A 19155-nucleotide genomic window follows, 5' to 3' on the forward strand; every position below is an offset into this window, starting at 1 on the left:
GAATAATGTTGTGGCTCCATTCCTGTAAGAAATAGAATCAGAACATTAATATGCAGCTAACTGATAAGTTTAATTAAGTGGTAAGCTGGGTTTGTATTATTACAATTTTATATAGTAAAAAAATGGAGGTAATTTGTTTGCTCTAAGCAATAGAGCACTAGAGTGCCATGAAAAGAGACTGTAAATACCAGTATTTGCGGTAGCCTTCATCAGGAGAATTAATTAGTAATCACAGTGACAGTCTGACTTCTAAAACCCTGGACCTGAGGGAGAAGAATTCATTTGTCCAAATTGATTTGATGCCCTAGCTTTTTCTAGGTTCTCTTGCAGGGACAAATAATCCCAAATCTCTACAGGTTTCAGTAGTGTTTATGTGGCATTTAGGATGGTTGTGTCTCTGACACATAGGTTAGAGAAACAACCCCAGGATCAAAGAACAGTCCCTATCTGGGACCCACCATACTCTTGGCAGAAGGAGACATCCAAGAGAACTAACAGAACCACCTGATGGGTCTGGAAGCTTCTTCTCTGGTGGACCATATAGCATTTCTATTCACTGTCTGTGGCTAAAGCTAGTCATGTGGTCAAGCTCAGTTCTCCACTGGAGCCTCAAGGTATATTCATGGTCATTAATAACGCCTGTTTCTTCCTGGACAGTCTCCTTAGTGCAGCCAAATCTCTTTATTCGATAACAGTTTGATCGTATCACTATCATTCATGAAACCCAGTAATGGCTCCCTCTTTGGTGCTAGCAGTGGACCTGAGCTCTCGTGATACTAGGACAAGGAGATGAGGGGCATCCAAAGGCTCTGCCACTGAGCTGCTATGGTATTTGTCCAAGGGGAGACAGACAGAAAAGCATCTGATTCCATCCACAGCCCTAGCATGAGTCTCCTCAGTTCTGAGGAGGAAAACCTGTCTTCTAGTCTTTTTTCTTGATGATTCTTTTAAGGAAGTTCAACAACTCTAGACGCGGGCTTAGAATTGTTAAGGGGAGTCTGAGGAGAAACAGAGCACTCTGTCAGGTGGGAAGAAGTGACTCGGGGAGGCAAGAAGGTTAGTATCTCTTTGCAACACTCTTGCTAAATGGTAGGGTTGGCCAGTGTGACCGGAGCAAGATTTACACTGAAGGACGAATTTCTAATTTTCAGTTGGTTAAAGGCTGGCATTGTCGAACCAAAACAAAAAGCCAAGAATGGATTTTTCAGGGTCCACTCAAGAGAAAGACTTCAGGAATGAAACAGACCAAAGTGTCTGGCCTCCAGTCATGTTTTCCGAACAATTAAGTTGGCTGCCTTGCAGAGCTATTTCAAAGACGTTTCCTGTTTGAAGCCTGCTGCCCACTCTGCCTGAGAGGATGTAGATGATTATCTTCCTATAAACAAGGGGAAGACCTCAGGTGGTCTGACTTGGAAGGGAAACCTGGCTCTGGGAGAGAGGAACCTTCAAGGCTCAGAGAAAAGGCTAGAGAGGAAGCCAGGGGATGGAGATTTAAGGCATAAAATGGGCTGGAAAGAATCCAAACAAAGTACAGTGGGAAGGTACCATTGGCGGTTCTCATTCTGGGAACGCTCGGCCCTTCTCTGGGTGAAGGACTGAAGCTGCTTATCTCATTGAGACAAACATGCTGCATGCTATGCAGGAAAATGTCAGATCTGAGTGTGCGCTGGCAAAACACTGTATGTGAAATTTTGACTGTTTTGTGGAGTGCCTGGTTTTCTAAAGTAGAATATGAAGTAGAGGTTGTTAACTCGAGGTATCAGCAAAAAATAAATAAATAAGTAAAAAATAAAAAATGCACTGGGGGTTGTTAAACAACCCTGAAAGACTTTATTCAAGGCTATTGCAATAAGATCGAGAGGTTGAACTCAACTCCCCTGAAACAAAAGACAAGAGTGTTTTAAGGGCTGAGGGGAGCTAGTGGAAATTTACTGGAAGATGTTGTAGGGGAGACCCCTCAATGTGATTAGGTCATCTGAGTTTGCTAATTGATGCTTATTACAGTTAAGCCCCTACTTTTTCATCGACTGGCAGATAAGAATGCTGTTTCCTATGGCTTTTGGGTCCTCCAGATATTCCTGGCTTATAAAACTGGCAAGAGGCTTTTAAAAGGATTTATGTCCCATGGAGCAGAGAAAGAACTTATAATAGAGCATTTTCTCAAGTAAATTCTCTAAGTAAAGGAAGATCAGGGCCTTTGGTTGGGAAGAAACCTGCCTGGAGTTCAGGGAAATTGAGGGAAATGTTAAGTCCTTGATTGATACAGGTTAGGTGCATTTAAGAGGTCAGTGAGAGCAGGTAAAGGTCTAACTGATTGCTTCTCTCCAGGTCAACTTACTGAATTAATAAAGAGAATGTGTTGTTTCATGTTCCAGAAACTTCCAGGTCACATTTGGTTTGATCCAGGGCAGAAAAAGTTTTTTTCTTCAGTATCTCTGCTTTGTTTCCTTGACCTTCACACCATTGGAATGGAGGTTCTGCCCATACTGTTTCAAGATGGCTGCCCTTACCAGGACTAGGGCATTCTTCTTTACTTCGAACAGGAAAAGGAGGTTTTGTCAGCACCTCAGGAAAAAGAAGGAGCTTTTCTTTCTCAGAAGTCAGTAAATATCAATATCTCAAGTCCTCTTGGCACTTGCTGAGTCACATGTTTATCCCTAAAGCAGTTCTATGGCCAGGTGGATGGATTTTACTGATTTCCTTGAATTAGGGGTAGATTCTATCCTACCCAAAGAATTTGGCTGAATGTGAGGAGGGTATGTGTATTAGTTTGCTTGGGCCGCTGTAGCAAAATACCACCAATTTGGAAGGCTTAAAGTAACATAAAGTTTTCCTCACACAGTTTTGGAGGCTAACAGTCTTGAGTAAAGGTGTTGGTAGGACCATGGTCTCTTGCAAGCTTTAGGGGACAATTTTTTGCATGCCTTTCTTTTGGTGCTCCCGGTATTCTTTGGCATGCCACAGCTTCTAACTAAGTAACTCTAATCTCTTTGTGTCCATGTCATACTTTGTGGGTCCAGATTTCCTTCTTTTAATAAGTATTCCAACTCTCTTGGATTAGGGCTTACCCTAATGGTCTCATCTTATTTGATGATATATGTAAATAACCTCTTTCTAAAAAAGTCATATTCACAGGTGCAAGGGGGTTAAGACTTCAGCTTGTCTTGTGGACATAGTTCAACCCCAAACACAATGAATTCCCATAATAAGACTTACTTTGTTTTAAAGAGGGGAATGGTTCTTGCAGATGGAATTGCAAAATATGCGGACGTTGTTGTTAGAAATAATCATAATTTTAGGTCTCCTGATTCCTAATGCCCATCTCCTAATTTAAGATTCCCCTTTTTCCAAAATACCTACTCTAGCAATTCTGCTCTCCTCAAAGGATCACTCATCCATCGACCTCATCACCTCCCTGCCCTCCCGACTTGACTTGGGTTGCAAGGTTGTCATTATAATCACTGTCTTGCTCATACCCTCAACACACTTGTCCTCCTTCCCTTGGTGAAATGCATTATACAAAACCATGACCCTGCCTAAATCTACCTAGTGGTTAGCTCTGCACCTGAACCTGAGCCCCTGAACTCAGCGGGAGAAAAAGACACTTAAGTGCTGACTGGTCTCATTTAAAATTTATTACCACAAATCTCAAATCTCCAATGGCCCCTCATATTGCTCAGCCATATCTATCTATCTATCTATCTATCTATCTATCTATCTATATTTATCTTGTTCATTAAAATTTGCCCCTTTTCTCACCCTGTTTCACATCTTCCCTTTTCTTCAACCCTCTCATCCTCCCCTCACATTCCCGAGGTCCACCTGTTGCCCTTGTTTCTTATTTCCATGATAAAATAGGAAGCAGCATAGAGCCCTTTAATCCACTGATCACAAAAACTACCAAAGTGCTCCTCATGGTATTCCTAGACTCCACTGTCCTTCCTATAACAGCAGGGATGTGTACTCCCGTGGAAGGTAGTAAACCTATCTAGTTGTACCCTTTGCTTCTGCCATGCCCCTCTCCCCGGCCCCATTTCCCCTCTCCCCCAGCCCCATTTCCATCTACAGGGTCATTTCCATAAGTGTAAAATATGCTGTAATATCTCCATTATTTGAAGAGTTACCACCCTTCTTCGTATCTCTGTGAAGCCATTGGCTCATTTCCCTGCTTCCCTATGGAGCAGGGAATTATCTTTAGTCACTGATGGCCACCTCCTACAGCAAGTGGGCTTTCATCTCCAAGACTCTACTTGAACAGCTCTTGTGTAGTCACAGTGAGCTCTACCTTGCCAAAACCAGTGGCCAGTCTCAGTTTTTAATTTCCCATCCTCTTGCAAACATGTGATATATTTGTTCCTTTTTTTTTTTTTTTTTACTTGTAGACACACATCCTGGGAATCACATGTTTGCAGTGAAAACGAGTGTCTAGGAAGGACACCCCATCGGTGGCTTTGCCTCTACAGCTTCTCCCTTCCTGACATTAAATGTCCAAGTGCCCAGAGTGCTGTCTTCAGCCTTCCATTCCCTCCAGCTACCCTCACCTCCTCCGGTGATCTCATTCAGTGCATGATTTATCGGTCATCTAAATGCGGGCGACCTAAACGCGGATGACTCTGACTCCACAATACATGTCTCAGGTCCTTACCATATCCCCTTTCAACTCTAAACACCTACTCCTAACTGCCTGCTTTCCATTTCCGTTTAGATATCTGCTAAGGTTCACAAAATTACTGCCTCAAACAGAAGTCTTCATTTCTACCTCCAATGCTTTTTTAATTTTGTAAAAGATTTTATTTATTCGTTTGAGAGAGAGAGAGCATGAACCTAGGGGCAGGAGCAGAGGAGAGGGGCAGAGAGGGAGAAGCAGACTTCCCATTGAGCAGGAAGCCCTATGTAGGGCTCTATTCCAGGATCCTGGGATCATGACCTGAGCAGAAGACAGATGCTTACCTATGAGCCACTTAGGTGCTCCATCTCAGTCCTTTTCCTTTCTCTGTCAGTCTCACCTTTTATGACAATTGCACTCATCTGTCTGTCTGGAGTCACATTTATTCCTCTCATGCTGTTATGTTTCATATTCAGTCCACCAGCCACCGTGGCCAGGTGTATGGTCAGCAGACAACCCGAATCCAGTCGCTTTGACCATGTCCACTGTTAGTCGATCCATCTCTTAGTAATTTTGACCATCACTGATCTGGTTTTCCTGCTTCTACTCTTTACCCATTATGGTTTCTTCCCTTAACACAGCCGCAGCCAAAATGATTTCTTGAAGTTGTTAATAATCAGATTATTTCTTGATTATCAATCTTTCTGTAAATTGAGTATTGCCCAAAGTGCCTATCCCAGGCCTATGAGGCTTCACCTGACTTAGCATCTCTCATCTACCATTTTTTCTACCACTAGCCCTGGCTCCCTCTATCACTTGAACCTACTGTTTATAATTCTGTAGCACTTAGCACTTGTTGAATACTGTGCTATGTATGTATGTGTTCACTGCTGTATCCTTGGCACCTAGAACATGTGTGGCAAGTAGAAGGTGCCCTATAAACATGGGTTGACTAATAATGGCATGACCAACAGCTCATTGTCAAGCGTTTTGCTACATTCCTACTGCTCCACTAAGGGATCATTTCATTTAGTGATGAGAACAGCACCATAATGGAGGTTCTGTCGTTATGTCCATTTCAGGGGTTAGCATGATATAATGTTACACTGCTTCTAAATGGTGGAGACTGAATTTATTAAATGCTGGCTGTTGGATTCCAGAGCCTTGCTCTTGACTGTTCTGTCTTTCCAAGTGCCATCCATCCTAAATTTCAAACGCCTCTACAAACTCGGAGAACTCTGCAGCTCTGTTTTGGAAGTGTGAGTGGAGATGAATCATGCAGGCATAGCTGCATGTTCTCCATGCTAGCCCCCAAGTTGCGCACCCCCACCCCCAGCCTAATCTCCAGGTCCTTCTGGTTGCCTTACTGCATGAAAGCATCTCGCCTTTGCCTATTGCCCTGTAGCCCCAGCAAAGCCTGTTAACTCTTTTAAGAATTTCTGTTGTGCATTTTATCTCCCAGGGCAAACACCAATTCTCCTTTTCCCATTCCTATGATATTTTTATTGCCACCAAGGTGCAAACATGTGGTTTTGGGTCCATGGAAATGCATCAGGATGGAAGAAATGGAGTTACCATAAATAATTGGGCATTGGTTATAGCTAAAAAGAGTTAGGCAGGTCCTAGAGACTCACTCATTACTTGATTTACTGGTAAAAGATGACCCCAAACAAGAATATCCTTGTTTTTGATTCTTTTAAAATGAATTTAACATAATTGTTGCTTCAAGAATTACCCTACCAATGCATAACGGGCCTTAATTATATGTTTTAATGTCCAAAAATAATTTCTGTTTGCAACTCTCACTCGTGAGTAGGCATAGGAGTGATTTGGAAGAAGTTGCCTCTCCTACATGGGTCTGAAATTTTATTTTTTAGGAAGGACTATGGCGGAAGGATCCGGCAGCTTATCCTAAGAGCTAGTTACTATTTCCTTCACTACTTGTCTTCCTACAGTCAGGTGTGGTGTAATTCGGCTCAGTGCTTCCTTATCTTGAGTGTTGGACTTTAATCCACTTATCATTCTGTAGAAAGTTCTCTCCATAGGTGTTTTATTTCATAGCTGGAAAATAATCCTTTAGGCTATTTTTAAACATAACACATTCAACTTGAAGTCAGCTCACTTATTCTTGTTTATGCTGAAAACCTCTCTTTACAGAGAACTTTCTCTGGCTCCCCCTTGGATAATTTAATAATGGATTTTGCTACCTGCTCTTTGGATCAGAAGACTTGTCCTGATTCTGCAGTTGATTTTCATGCAAATCTCAAGATAAAACCTCCTTTTCACTCTGCTTTGCCATTTCCTTAGATAATACATGGGAAGGACCAGTGGACCCACTGGACAAATTAATTCTGAAGTCAACCAGAAAGATTACTGGGGGCTTCTCTCATTCATCTTTGAAGAGGGGACACTGGAGATTTTGTTTGAAAATGCAAACCAGGGAGGGGCTCTCCTCTAAAGAAATGGTTCTCTTGATCTATGAATAGCATGGTTTCTTTTCTTAGGATTGTTCCCTGTCTTCCCCACTCTGCTTCCTGAAAAATGTTCTTGGGTTCTTCTTGCACTTGTGGCGAACACACCCTCATGTCCCTGGCAGCACGACCGTCCTCCTGACACACTGGGCCGGAGTCGAGAATGAATTACTTAGCATCACTTTGCCAACAACAGGGATCCCAAATGTGCTGATTCACCCAGTTCTTGAGGAAAAATCAATGGTGTCAAGTCATCTTGCAGGAGGATTGGAAGCGTTGGGAGCACAAGTCAATTTGATATTCATTTGGTACTTTGGATTTGGCACCGCTTGACGCAGAGCAAAATCCACTGGTCCTGCCCCATAAAGCAGGTGTGCTGGGCGGCCCCTCTATCATTTACCACCACCCACAAGTATTTATGCCACCCCAGCGGCTGTGATCCCTGCTGTTGCTTCTGCAACTACTGGGAAACTTTTATTAGATACTCAATATATGATAGGCACCATTCTGATTATCTTCGCTTAATATGACAGCTCTTGTGCCATAGGAACCATTAATATGTTGGTTTTATAAATGTACAGATCAAAGCCCAAAGCAGTGAGGTCACTTGCTCTGTCCGACTGACACAGCTAGAAAGTGGCAGAACTGGGGTATAAATTCTAGCTCCAGAGCACTGCCCTGGTCTCAGCCACTAATTAACATAGTGGATACAAACTGGATGCTTCAAGGATATATTTACTTTTTGTATTTTATTTGTATTTATTGATTGATTTTTAAAGATTTTATTTATTTATTTGACAGAGAGAGAGACACAGCAAGAGCAGGAACATAAGCAGGGGGAGTGGGAGAGGGAGAAGCAGTCTTCCTGCCGAGCAGAGAGCATGATGAAGGGCTCAATCTCAGGACCTTTGGGATCATGACCTGAGCCAAAGGTAGACGCTTAACTGAGCCTCCCAGGCTCCCCTGCTTTCTATATTTTAAGATGTTAGTGTTAGCAGTCTGAATGATTTGCCAGTATGAGTTGCAAGTATGATTGTATTGTTTTATTTATTTCTTTAAATAAATTGCACAAGACCAGCCCATTCTTAGGAGTGTTGCTATTCTCCTGAAGCCATCCCTCCCCTCCATCCCTAACAATATCCTAAAAGGTCTACTCAGCCCCATAGGATTGGTCTACCTTCCTGCTTGCAGTTCCAACTCAGTGCCACAAGGTGTTGCTCTTCAGGACTAGGCCCCCACCATGTCAGGGAGCACAATTGAGTCTCCTGCCCTAATTAGGTCTTTGCCATTCATTCATTCAGCTGTTTTTAGTGACCACGTATTATGTGTCCGGCCTGTGCTGTGCTACCAGCTAAACTACAGAGAAGATGAAGAGATACACCTCCTCTTTATGGAGCTTATGTTCTCATGAGAAAGGTTGGCATAAATAAGGAAGCCAAAAATTAAGTAATACAACTATAGCTCATTATTTGCTTGAAGATAAGAATCAGGAAATAAGAAGGTGTGTGTCTATTCAGGATAATCAGGGAGGACTTCTGTAAGGAGGTGCCATTTAAACTGAGGCCCACAATTATAAGCATGCTCTGAAATTAGGTTATGATGATGGTTGCATATCTGTGTGCATACAAAAAACATGAAATTGCATCCTTTAGTCAGGTGAACATCATGGTATACAAGTCATGTGTCAATTAAAGCGTTTTTAAAAGGGGCACCTGGGTGGCTCAGTTGTTAAGCATCTGCCTTCAACTCAGTACATGATCCCAGAGTTCTGGGATCGAGCCCTGCATCGGGCTCCCTATTCAGCGGGAAGCTGCTTCTCCCTCTCTCACTCCCCACTTGTGTTCCCTCTCTTGCCATGTCTCTCTCTGTTAAATAAATAAATAAAATCTTAAAAAAAAAAAAAAAAAAAAAAACAGACAGGCAGAGGAACACCTGGGTGGCTCAGTCGGTGAAGCGTCTGCCTTTGTCTCTGGTCATGATCTCAGGGTCCTGGGATTAAGCCACACATCTGGCTCCCTGCTCAGCGGGGAGCCTGTTTCTCCCTCTCCTCTGCTCCTTCCCCTGCTTGTGCTCTCTCACTCTCTGTCTGTCAGATTAAAAAAAAAAAAAAATCAAATCTTTCAAAAAAAATTTTTTTTAAAAGTGAACAAACCCCGACATGCGGAGATCTGACAAGAGCTAGATTGCTCTGTATTTTCTGCCTTTGTGCTTTTGAGGATTCTGTTGTATGAGCTGGGGAAATTCTCAGTGATCCCCACTGACTTCATTTGTCCACCTGCATTACAGCTTTAACTTCACTGGTCTGTTCTCTCTGTTGTTCCCTATCCCTGTGAGTTTATGCCCTTAAAAAAATTTCCCTTTGCTATGGTTTTGGTGAGGTTCAAGAGAAAGCAAAATGAGATGTGTTTATTTGATCTGTAATCTTAGCTAAGAACTCCCGCTATATTTTCTACATGGTTGGTGCATGTTATATATGAAGGCTGTTGTTCTGTATGCCAACCCGTATACTTAATTTTCTTATGTAATTATATCAAGTGCACATTATAATCATGCTGATACTTATGCTTTATTTCTCTTGGCATTTGCATTCACTGGTACTTTGAGACAAAGTAAAATAATAATGATGACAAGGGGGGGGTTTTGATTTGTTTTTCCTGAATGTTCATGGGAATGCTTCAAAGGTTTCATCATAAAGCATGATAGTTAAACCAAACCAAACACATTTTTATAAACAAAACAAAGCAACAACAAAGCTAAATGTTGGGAGAAGCCCGCCCCACAAAGAGGCAGGGGAAGAGGATTTCGTTCAGTGGTGACTCAGGAAATGGGAGGGAGACCAGTGTAAGAGAGCTTGGTGAGCATGGAGAAGAGCATATGTCCAGGCAGACATGGCCGTGCCCACCCCTGCAGAGATCTCGCGGATGCTGGAGTGGTGTAGACAGAGCTGACAGTGCTTTGTCATTTCTGGTTAAAGCTTCGCTTTTATGATGTATTTGGATCTGCATTACTTCTGCCTCCAGCTCTTGGTTCCATTACCTCCACTGTCCATTTGGATGTCTGATGGACTGGATTAACTGTAGGGTAGTGGTGGAGGTTAGGGAAGAAAGCACTGCTATTTCCGGGGATCGCTTGGGGAGGGGGGTAGAGATACCCTTTGTCACAAGTATGGTAGCATCAGTTGGCTAATACTGCTGCACAGCTGCCATGGGTAGGCACCCGCAGTGTCTAGATTAGATCAGGAGAAGGAATAAAAATAGCTAATTTTTATTGAGAACTTAGATTCCTGGCACTGATTTACCTTTTTAATACATTATCACATTTTTTGCTTCTCAACAGAGGTAGATGTTTGGAGAAGAAGACTTGAGATGATTCAAAGTAACATTCCTACGATCCAGTAGCTGGTATGATCTGATTCCATTCAAGCTTGTCTAGCATCTAAGGTGCTTTCCTCATTCTGCAGCATCTACAGTATGGCTTTTATTTTTTTTTTAATTTTTTATTAAAGAATTTTTTTTAAAGATCTTATTTATTTGACAGAGAGAGACACAGTGAGAGAGGGAACACAGGCAAGGGGAGTGGGAGAGGGAGAAGCAGGCTTCCCACTGAGCAGGGAGCCCGATGCGGGGCTTGATCCCGGGACCCTGGGATCATGACCTAAGCAGAAGGCAGATGATTAATGACTGACCCACCCAAGCATCCTTAAGTTTTTATTAAATATAATTAATATACCATGTTATATTAGTTAGAAGTGTACAACATATCAATTCAGTGATTACATATGCTACTCACTACTATTCATAAGTATAGTCACCATCTATTACCATAAAACATAGCAATATTGTTTAATGAATTTCCTATGCTGTGCTTTTTATCTGTGTGACTTATTTATTTTATAACTGGAAGTTTGTACCCCTTAATCTCCTTCATCTAAATTCCACCCACTACCCCAACCACTTCCCCTCTGACAACCAGGAGTTTGTTTTCTGTATTTAAGAGTCAAGGTCTGTTTCTCCTTTTATTTGTTTTGTTTTTTAGATTTCACATACAAATGAAATCATATGGCATTTGTCTTTCTCTGTCTGACTTATTTCTCTTAGCATTTACCCTCATAAGTCCACTTACGTTTTAACAAATGGCAAAATCCCATTCTTTTTATTGGCTGAGTAATATTCAAATATGTGTGTGTATCCCACATCTTCTTTGTCCATCTATCTATCGATCTATCTATCTTTCATGGACACTTCTGATGCCTCCATGTGTTGGCTGCTGTAAATAATGCTGCAGGAAACATGGGTGTGTATGTATCTTTGAAATTAGTGTTCTTGCTTTCTTTGGGTAAATACCCAGTAGTGGAATTACTGGATTATATGGTATTTCATTCTGTAATTTTTTAATTCAAGTATAATTTGTATACAGTGTTATATTAGTTTCAGGTATACAATAGACTATTATAATATACATATTAATATATTTTTAAATTTTTGAGAAACCTTCTTTATCTATATCTATATCTATAAAGAAATCTTCTTTATCCATTCATCTTTTGATGGACATCTAGGTTCTTTCCATAGTTTGGCTATTGTAGACATTGCTGCTATAAACATTCGGATGCATGTGCCTCTTCTGATCACTACGTTTGTAACTTTAGGGTAAATACCCAGTAGTGCAATTGCTGGGTCATAGGGTAGTTAGTTCTATTTTCAACTTTTTGAGGAACCTACATACTGTTTTCTAGAGTGGTTGCACCAGCTTGCATTTCCACCAACAGTGTAGGAGGGATCCCCTTTCTCCGCATCCTCGCCAGTATCTGTGATTTCCTGACTTGTTCATTTTAGCCATTCTGACTGGTGTGAGGTGATATCTCATTGTGGTTTTGATTTGTATTTCCCTGATGCCGGGTGATGTGGAGCACTTTTTCATGTGTCTGTTGGCCATCTGGATGTCTTCTTTGCAGAAATGTCTGTTCATGTCTTCTGCCCACTTCTTGATTGGATTATTTGTTCATGGGGTGTCGAGTTTGCTAAGTTCGTTATAGATTTTGGACACTAGCCCTTTCTCCGATATGTAGTTTGCAAATATCTTCTCCCATTCTGTCAGTTGTCTTTTGGTTTTGTTAACTGTTTCCTTTGCTGTGCAAAAGCTTTTGATCTTGATGAAATCCCAATAGTTCATTTTTTCCCTTGCTTCCCTTGCCTTTGGCGATGTTCCTAGGAAGATGTTGCTGCAGCTGAGGTCAAAAGAGGTTGCTTGCCTGTGTTCTCCTCAAGGATTTTGATGGATTCCTTTCTCACATTGAGGTCCTTCATCCATTTTGAGTCTATTTTTGTTTGTGGATAAGGAAATGGTCCAATTTCATTTTTCTGCATTTGGCCATCCAATTTTCCCAACACCATTTATTGAAGAGGCTGTCTTTTTTCCATTGGACATTCTTTCCTGCTTTGTCAAAGATTAGTTGACTATAGTTGAGGGTCTATTTCTGGGCTCTCTATTCTGTTACATTGATCTATGTGTCTGTTCTTGTGCCAGTCTTGGTGATGCTGTCTTGATGGTGACAGCTTTGTAATAGAGCTTGAAGTCTGGAATTGTGATGCCACCAACTTTGGCTTTCTTTTTCAATATTCCTTTGGATATTCGAGGTCTTTTCTGGTTCCATATAAATTTTAGGATTATTTGTTCCATTTCTTTGAAAAAAAATGGATGATATTTTGATAGGAATTACATTAAATGTGTAGATTGCTTTAGGTAGCATAGACATTTTCACAATATTTGTTCTTCCAATCCAGGAGCATGGAACATTTTTCCATTTCTTTGTGTCTTCCTCAAATTCTTTCATGAGTACTTTATAGTTTTCTGAGTATAGATTCTTAGCCTCTTTGGTTAGGTTTATTCCTAGGTATCTTATAATTTTGGGTGCAATTGTAAATGGGATCGACTCCTTAATTTCTCTTTCTTCTGTCTTGTTGTTGGTGTAGAGAAATGCAACTGATTTCTGTGCATTGATTTTGTATCCTGACACTTTACTGAATTCCTGTACAAGTTCTAGCAGTTTTGGAGTGGAGTCTTTTGGGTTTTCCACATATAGTATCATATCATCAGTGAAGAGTGATAGTTTGACTTCTTCTTTGCTGATTTGGATGCCTTTAATTTCCTTTTGTTGTCTGATTGCTGAGGCTAGGAATTCTAGTACTATGTTGAATAGCAGTGGTGATAATGGACATCCCTGCTGTGTTCCTGACCTTAGCAAAAAAGCTTTCAGTTTTTCTCCATTGAGAATGATATTTGTGGTGGTTTTCATAGATGGCTTTGATAATATTGAGGTATGTGCCCTCTATCCCTACATTTTGAAGAGTTTTGATCAGGAAGGGATGCTGTACTTTGTCAAATGCTTTTTTAGCATCTATTAAGAGTATCATATGGTTCTTGTTCTTTCTTTTATTAATGTGTTGTATCACATTGATTGATTTGCAGATGTTGAACCAACCTTACAGCCCTGGAATAAATCCCACTTGGTCGTGGTGAATAATCCTTTTAATGTACTGTTGAATCCTATTGGCTAGTATTTTGGTGAGAATTTTTTCATCTGTGTTTATCAAGGATATTGGTCTGTAGTTCTCTTTTTTGATGGGATCCTTGTCTGAGTTTGGGATCAATGGGATGCTGGCCTCATAAAATGAGTTTGGAAGTTTTCCTTCCATTTCTATTTTTTGGAACAGTTTCAGGAGAATAGGAATTAGTTTTTCTTTAAATGTTTGTTAGAATTCCCCTGGAAGCCATCTGGCCCTGGGCTTTTGTTTGTTTGGAGATTTTTGATTACTGTTTCAATCTTCCTACTCATTATGGGTCTGTTCAGGTTTTCCATTTCTTCCTGGTTCAGTTTTGGTAGTTTATATGTCTCTAGGAATGCATCCATTTCTTCCAGATTGTCAAATTTGTTGGCATAGAGTTGCTCATAGTATGTTCTTATAATTGTCTGTGTTTCTTTGGTGTTAGTTGTGATCTCTCCTCTTTCATTCATGATTTTATTTATTTGGGTCCTTTCTATTTTCTTTTTGATAAGTCTGGCCAGGGGTTTATCAATCTTATTAATTCTTTCAAAGAACCAGCTCCTAGTTTCGTTGATTTGTTCTATTGTTTTTTTTGTTTCTACTTCATTGATTACTGTTCTGATCTTTTTGATTTGTCTTCTCCTGCTGGGTTTAGGGTTTCTTTCTTGTTCTTTCTCCAGCTCCTTTTGGTGTAGGGTTAGGTTGTGTACTTGAGACCTTTCTTGTTTCTTGAGAAAGGCTTGTACTGCTATATATTTTCCTCTCAGGACTGCCTTTGCTATGTCCCACAGATTTTGAACCATTGTCTTTTCATTATCATTTGTTTCCATGAATTTTTAAAATTCTTCTTTAATTTTCTGGTTGACCCATTCATTCTTTAAAAGGATACTGTTTAGCCTCCAGGTATTTGCGTTCTTTTCAGATTTCATCTTGTGGTTGAGTTCTAGCTTCAGAGCATTGTGGTCTGAAAATATGCAGGGAATGATCCCAATCTTTTGATACCTGTTGAGACCTGATTTAGGACCCAGGATGTCATCTATTCTGGAGAATGTTCCATGTGCACCAGATAAGAATGTGTATTCTGTTACTTTGGGATGAAATGTTCTGAATATATCTGTGATGTCCATCTGGTCCAGTGTGTCATTTAAGGCTTTTATTTCTTTGTTGATCTTTTGCTTGGATGATCTGTCCATTTCAGTGAGGGGAGTGTTAAAGTCCCCTACTATTATTGTATTATTGTTGATGTGTTTCTTTGATTTTGTTATTAATTGGTTTATATAGTTGGCTGCTCCCACGATAGAGGCATAGATATTTAACATTTTTAGATCTTGGACAGATACTTTGAGTATCATAGTGTCCTTCCTCATCTCTTATTATAGTCTTTGGCTTAAAATCTAATTGATCTGATATAAGGATTGCTACCCCTGCTTTCTTCTGATGTCCATTAGCATGGTAAATTGTTTTCCACCCCCTCACTTTAAATCTGGAGGTGTCTTTGCGTCTAAAATGAGTTTCTTGTAGGCAACATATAGATGTTTTTTGTTTGTTTGTTTTGTTTTTTTTTAAAGATTTTATTTATTTATTTGACAGACAGAGATCACAAGTAGGCAGAGAGGCAGGCAGAGAGAGAGAGCAGGAAGCAGGCTCCCTGCTGAGCAGAGAGCCCGATGCGGGGCTCGATCTCAGGACCCTGAGATCATGGCCTGAGCTGAAGGCAGAGGCTCAACCCACTGAGCCACCCAGGCGCCCCTGGGTTTTGTTTTTTAATCCATTCTGATACCCTCTTTTATTGGGGCATTTAGCCCATTAACATTCAGGGTAACTATTGAGAGATATGAATTTAGTGCCATTGTATTGCCTGTAAGGTGACTGTTACTGTATATTATTTCTCTTCCTTTCTGATCTACTGCTTTTAGGCTCTCTCTTTGCTTAGAGGACCCCTTTTAGTATTTCCTGAAGAGATAGTTTGATGTTTGCAAATTCTTTCAGTTTTTGTTTGTCCTGGAAGCTTTTCATCTCTCCTTCTATTTTCAATGATAGCCTAGCTGGTTATAGTATTCTTGGCTGCATGTTTTTCTCATTTAGTGCTCTGAATATATCATGCCAGCTCTTTCTGGTTTGCCAGGTCTCTGTGGATAAGTCTGCTGCCAGTCTAATATTTTTACCATTGTATGTTACAGACTTCTTTTCTCAGGCTGCTTTCAGGATTTTCGCTCTGTCACTGAGACTTGTAAATTTTATTATTAGGTGATGGGGTATGGACCTATTCTTGTTGATTTTGAGGGGGGTTCTCTGCACCTCCTGGATTTTGATGCTTATTCCCTTTGCCATATTAAGGAAATTTTCTCCAATAATTTTCTCCAATATACCTTCTGCTCCCCTCTCTCTTTCTTCTTCTTTTGGAATCCCAATTATTCTAATGTTGTTTCATCTTATGGTGTCACTTATCTCTCGAATTATCCCCTCGTGGTCCAGTAGTTTTTTGTCCCTCTTTTGCTCAGCTTCTTTATTCTCTGTCATTTGGTCTTCTATATTGCTAATTCTTTCTTTTGACTCATTTATCCTAGCAGTGAGAGCCTCCATTTTTTATTGCACCTCATTAATAGCTTTTTTGATTTCAACTTGGTTAGATTTTAGTTCTTTTATTTCTCCAGAAAGGGCTTTTATCTCTCCAGAGAGGGTTTCTCTAATACCTTCTATGCCTTTTTCAAGCCTGGCTAGAACCTTGAGAATCATCATTCTGAACTCTAGATCTGACATATTACCAATGTCTGTATTGATCAGGTCCCTAGCCTTCGGTACTGCCTCTTGTTCTTTTTTTTGTGGTGAATTTTTCCGTCTTGTCATTTTGTCCAGATAAGAGTTATGAAGGAGCAAGTAAAATACTAAAAGGGTGGCAAAGACCCCAGGAAAATACGCTTTAACCAAATCAGAAGAGATCCCAAATCATGCGGGGGAGGAATGGGATAAAAAGAGTTTCAGAAAAAAAAAAGAAAGAAAGAAAGAAAAAGAAACAATTAAAAAAAGAAAACAAATAAAGAAAAAATATTAAAAAGAAAAATATGTATATATAGATTAGATAAACTAGTTAAAACTGTTAAAGTAAAGGGTAAAGTTAAAAAAAATTTAGCAGCAGACCAAAAAATTAAAAAAAAAAATTGAATTAACTGCAAGACTAAAGAAATATGGGGAGAAAGCCATGAGTTCAGTGCTTTGCTTTCTCCTCTACTGGAATTCCACTGCTCTCCTTGGTATTGAACCTGCACTCCTTGGTAGGTGAACTTAGTCTTGGCTGGATTTCTTGTTGATCTTCTGGGGGAGGGGCTCGTTGTAGTGATTCTCAAGTGTGTTTGCCCCAGGCGGAATTGCACCGCCCTTATCAGGGTCTGGGCTGAATAATCAGCTCGGGTTCGCTTTCGGGAGCTTTTGTCCCCTGAATGCTTTCCGTAGAGTTCTGGAGGATAGGAATGAAAATGACAGCCTCCCAGTCTCTGGCAGGGAGGAGCCAAGAGCTCGGGGCCCCACTCCTCAGCCTAGCCTCAGAGAATAGTGCCCAATTACTCCCGTCTCCCTGGCCTCCGGCTGCGCTCCGAGCTCACCCAGCCTGCTACTGGTTCAAGGTAACCCCGAGCTGAGAGCTCACTCCTCGGCTCTGTCTCTGTAGCTGACTTCCCCGTTCTAATACCTGCAAGCTCTGCCACACTCAGACACCGCCGATCCTTCTGTGACCCTGCGGGACCTGAGGCCACGCTGACCCCACATGGGCTTCACACCGGTTTAGCTTCTGGAGCGAAGTCCCTCAGTGGAACAGACTTTTAAAAGTCCTGATTTAATGTTCCATTGCTCTGCCACTTGCCAGGAGCTGGCCCCTCCCACTGCGGTCTATCTTCCCGTCACTTTGGATTCACTTCTCTGCCAGTCCTACCTTTCAGAAAGTGGTTGATTTTTTGTTTCTAGAATTGCTGCTCTTCTTCTCTTCGATCTCCTGATGGATTTGTAGATGTTTGTAATCTTTAGATAAGCTATCTAGCTGAGCTCCTTCTGCCTGATGTAGTCTCAGCCTGCTACTTCTCCACCATCTTGACTCCTCTCCACACTTACTATTTCTTGTCTCTCTCTCTCTCTCTCTCTCTTTTTTCTGTTATGTTAGTCACCATATAGTATGTCATTAGTTTTTGATGTAATGTTCCATGATTCATTGTTTATATAATACACCCAGGGCTTCCATGCAACCCATGCCCTCCTTAATACTATCACCAGGCTCACCCATCCCTTCATCCCCCTCCCCTCTAAAACCCTGAGTTTGTTCCTCAGAGTCCGCAGTCTCTCATGGTTCCTCTCCCCCTCTGATTTCCCCCAACTCACTTCTCCTCTCCATATCCCAATGTCTTCCATGTTATTCCTTATGCTCCACAAGTAAGTGAAACCATATGTTAATTGACTCTGTTTGCTTGACTTACTTTACTCAGCATAATCTCCTCCAGTCCCATCCATGTTGATGCAAAAGTTAGGGATTCATCCTTTCTGATGGCTGAGTAATATTCCACATCTTCTTTATCCATTTTTCTGTTGAAGGGCATCTTGGTTCTTTCAAACAGTTTGGATTTTGTTGACATTACTGCTATGAACGTTGGGTGCATATGGCCCTTCTTTTCACTACATCTGTATCTTTGGATTAAATACCTAGTAGTGCAATTGCTCGGTCCTTGGGTAGCTCTTTTTTTTTTTTAATTAAAAAAAAAATTTTAAGATTTTGTTTATTTATTTGACACAGAGAGAGAGGGATCACAAGTAGTCAGAGGGGCAGGTAGAGAGAGAAGGGGAAGCAAGCTCCCTGCTGAGTAGAGATCCTGATGTGGGTCTCAATCCCAGGACCCTGAGATCATGACCTGAGCCAAAGGCAGAAGCTTAACCCACTGAGCCACCCAGACACCCCATCTATTTTTTAATCTTTTGAGGAACCTCAGCACTGTTTTCCAAAATAGCTGTACCAACGTGCATTCCCACCAACAGTGTAAGAGGGTTCCTCTTTCTCCACAACCTCTCCAACATTTGTTGTTTCTGGCCTCGTTAATTTTTTCCATTCTAACTGGTGTAAGGTGATATCTTGATGTAGTTTTGATTTGAATTTCCTTCCTGGCTAATGATGATGAACACGTTTCCATGTGTCTATTCATCATTGGTATGTCTTCTTTGGAGATGTGTCTGCTTATGTCTTCTGCCCATTTTTTTACTTGATTATTTGTTTTTTGGGGTTTTGAGTTTGAGAAGTTCTTTATAGATCTTGGATTGTCTATAGTGTCATTTACAGATTTCTTCTCCCATTCTATGGGTTGCCTCTTTGTTTTATTGACTGTTTCCTTTGCTGTGCAGAAGCTTTTGATCTTGATGAAGTCCCAAAAGTTCATTTTCACTTTTGTTTCCTTTGCCTTCAGAGATGTGTCTTAAAAGAAGTGCTGTGGCCTATGTCAAAGAGGTTACTGCCTATGTTCTCCTCTAGGATTTTGATGAATTCCTGTCTCACATTGAGGTC

The sequence above is a fragment of the Mustela putorius genome, unplaced genomic scaffold, assembly GCF_011764305.1.
Source record: "Mustela putorius furo isolate JIRA1106 unplaced genomic scaffold, ASM1176430v1.1 tig00003923_pilon_pilon_pilon, whole genome shotgun sequence".
NCBI lineage: Eukaryota > Metazoa > Chordata > Mammalia > Carnivora > Mustelidae > Mustela > Mustela putorius.